This window comes from Lipotes vexillifer, unplaced genomic scaffold (assembly GCF_000442215.2).
Source record: "Lipotes vexillifer unplaced genomic scaffold, Lipotes_vexillifer_v1.1 scaffold182, whole genome shotgun sequence".
Lineage (NCBI taxonomy): Eukaryota > Metazoa > Chordata > Mammalia > Artiodactyla > Lipotidae > Lipotes > Lipotes vexillifer.
Genome location: NW_006798798.1, coordinates 385,113 through 389,004, shown reverse-complemented (window position 1 = coordinate 389,004; position 3,892 = coordinate 385,113).

Below are 3,892 nucleotides of genomic sequence, written 5' to 3'. Positions count from 1 at the left end.
CAAGAACTTGAACCTAGGAGTTAGACCGAGGAGCTAATGCTAGTTCTGCCACTTAACACCTAGGGGACTTTGGGAAAATTACTCTGGTCTCTCCAGACCTCAATTTTCTTATCAGTTAAATGTGAAATATAATACTTTCCTTGAGCTTCCCTTGAAGGATTATTGGAGGAATTACATGAGATACTTGTAAAGTACCCAATCTAGAACCTGCTTATAGTATATGCTCATTAAATGTTACTTATTATTGTTGTTATTATTATATTCATTTGTTCATTAAGCAAATATGAGTGCAGCACTGTGTAAGGTGCTGCAGATATAGAGATGAAGGGTTCCTGCCTTGAGGGAATTTATAGGCTCCTGGGGTAAGTTTTAAAGGGCACCTGCAATGGTGATGAGGTTCCAGGTTATCCTAAGCAGATGATCATACTGGCTGGCATTGAAAGTCTCTGCTGGATGCTGTGCCAAATTAGAGTTGACTCACTGCCCTTCCTCTTTGCCAAGGTCAACACTGAGGGCAAGTGATTTCCAGGAGTGGGAGGTCTCTGGGGACTGTCACCCTGGTGGGTAGTTACTTAAGTTTTTACAAGCATGGCTTGATTATTTAGCTTCTGAAAGGACTGTAGTTATTTCCAGAGACACTGTTAGAAAGCACCTATGTTATTTGGTCCTTGCAAGAATTGATTAACTAAAATTCACACTCTGCAAAATAATTAACCAAGAATGGTGACAGTATATTTTGCAGTCATTTTGAAGAAAATGTCTCTTAGATTGCAACTTAAAACTTTATTTTGGAGACTAGCTTTGGCTTTTAAACTTTATTTTGGAGACTAGCTTTGGCTTTTAGATAGATTATAATAAAAGCAAATTATTGTACATTTTAATAACTGGCTTCTGTGAATAGGAGATATGACACAAGGCTGATGACTGTGATGTATCTCATAAAAGCTAATTGACAATCCAGTTCTTTAAGTACCACAAGAATCCATCATGGTTAACATTACTATGATGGGTTCCAAAGGACTTAAAGATGATTTATCAGCCATTGAGACATTTGGCTAATATTATACACACTGAAAGAAGTAGTAAAAGAGATGAATATTTTTAGCTACCTCCAGTTGCCTCATTTGTAAACAGACGCTATGCTCAGCACCTCTAGTTCAAGGGCATGATTGGGATGAATGCAGAATCATGATTACACAGACAGCTTTATCTTATCTCCACATTGTCCTTTCTCTAGATTTTGTACAGGCTAATTGGGATATGGTGGCTCTATTCTTAGAAATAGCTGGTTTCTTTATTTTTTTGTTGTATTCTGCCTTTCTTCCCTGTGCCTCTCCTATGATACGCTGTGGCAAGTGTCACGCTGTGATCACTGGGCCCACTTGGAGACAATGCAACAGAGTCCGTTCACACTTTCTGACTTCACCGGCTGACCAGGAAGCTGATGAGAGGAAAGGAAGGATTTAGTAATGAAAGGATTCCTCTCCAAAGGGCACTAGACGGGGTGGGGGTTGGGGGGTCCTAGCTGAGTTGGCTCAGGGTATTCAAGTCTTGTTTTATAGACCAGAGGTCAAAATCTGATAAACTCAGTGTGTTCCATCTGTTCTCAAAGGGTTAAAAAGAATTTGGGGTCAATGTTTAAAAATCTACAATTTGGGGGGTGTCTTTCTTAGAACACTAGAAATCTGATAAAACTAGGCTCTGAATCACATAGAGAAGGACACTCTGTCTCTTTTAGACAGGACACAGGTTATCTTCCTCTCTGGCCTGGTTCACTAATTATCTCACCTTCTTGGACTTCAAATATTGAGTCTGGGTCCTCTACCAGAGACCACTGACTCTAGAACTTGACAAAGACTCTAGGCAACTTAATCATAAGAGGCTTCTGCTTTGCACTCAGGAAGAGCCTAGACTCCTGGATCGACACACAGGGCCCTTTGGTTTGGCCTCTTGGTTCCCAGGCTCTGCTCTCACCACACCCTTCCTCATCACCAAAGCCCCAGCCTTGCACTTCTTCAGCAGAGAAGAAACATGACCTAGTTGAAGATTAGAAAATAAAATAAATAATCTGAGTGATAAAACAAGCATGTACAATGAAGGTAAAAGTATGGGAAGCCAGCAGCTCCACCTTCTGCCACACTTTGGGCTTTTTGTAGACAAGGACAGTGGGAGAAGTAGCAATCATGTTAGGTAAGAGGAGACCCTATTCTTATAACATGTTATCACGGCTCAGGTAGTTTAGTTTTTTTAACACTTCTCATCGTGTGAAGTTAATACTTTGTTAACTTGCTCTTTCTTCCACTAGTTAGTAAGCTCATTGAAGGGCAGGGATGATGTCATACCCATCTGGGTATAAACTGAGTCTTCCCAGGCCTCACCTGCCTGTAGGTACAATGGAACAGCATACTCCATCACACGTATTTGGCTCTGCTGCTAACTCAGAACTCTAGTCCTCTGCAAAAGGTCATTTAGGATTTCTAGGCAGTTCAAGGGGGTGGCTCACCTTTATTGGGGAGGAAGAAACTTTTCTCTACCCTTCTAGGTTCTTCTGTCAGGTCTCAGAATTAAATTGACGTGATAGATTAACAGGAGAAAACCAAACAAAGTTTAATAACATGGGTACATGGGAGAGACCCAGGAAAACTGACTCTCCGAAGTGGCAGAAACCTTCACCTTAAATACCATCTCTAGCTAATGACAAAAGAGGATGTTGGGAGTAGGGGTTTCGGATTTCAAAGGGGAAGAGAGCAATTGACATGGAGATGGAAAAGCAAATGTAGAGACAATGGGACACAGAGTGGACTCATCTCTAAGAGTTTCCCCCACCACACCTAGGCCATATTCTTTGCAGATATCTCTGGTGGTAGCCTATTCCTGTAACAGGCTCTCTATCTAAATTTTTCAGGTAATTAGGGAGATGGTCAAAGTTTCCTCCTGAGTCTTGACTGCTTTCAGCTGGAAATACTCTGCATAGTAAGAGACATTTTGGGGTGGTAAGTTCTGCTCCCTTACTCCTTGCTCACAAATGAAAGTGTTCAGCTGTTCAGAGCTATCTGTCATTTGCTTCCAATTCTACTCCAGGCTCCTTTGGAGCCACAATACCTACCAGGCCTGATGTGTCTGCAGCACTTGACCACTGAGGCCCCAGAAAACTTTGTTCACCGGGCACCCAAGCTCTGCTTCTGATGACCACAGCTAGAGCAGGTAGGGTTCACAGCCATTTCTGTACCACCATTGTCTCCTGACCATGATGACCACAACCAGAGCCCCAGAGAACTCCTCTAGCAACAGCTCTGTTCAAAGACCCAGCATTGTACACCTACTGGGTGCCAGGCACTGCACTGGAAAGTTCCAGCATTGGGGATGCAAAGCACAATCTTGGCTCTTAGGGAACACAGATGTGGAAACATGCAACTACATCACGTTGGGTAAAGTGATAACATAGAGCCAAGATCCTGAGTCTAGACTACTTTCTAGGAAAAGTAACATTTACACTGAAACCTGAAGATGAGGAGGGGTTAGGTAAGAAAAGTTGGGACCTAGAAGAAATAAGGAAAGAGGGAAAGAAGAAAGAGTGGCAATAACATTTAAAAACCAAGGGGTAAAAGGGGTAAACAAGCCTTCATGTAGATTTGTGGTCCAAAATCAAGCCACCCAAATAGGCCAAAAAGCGTTTAGCCAAGAATTTAGTTCAAGTTGATTCTGGTTAGTAGATTCCTCCAGAGATGTTGCAGAAACAAATTCAAATCCTCCTTGGAGATCTTGCTTTCAAGTCAGGTCTCATATAATTTCTACAGATAAAGTTCTAGAAAAAGAGCTCACAATAAAAAAATAACACACACCTATGCTCACATATAAGGAAATGAGGCATAATGAACGAGAACCAGCAGGA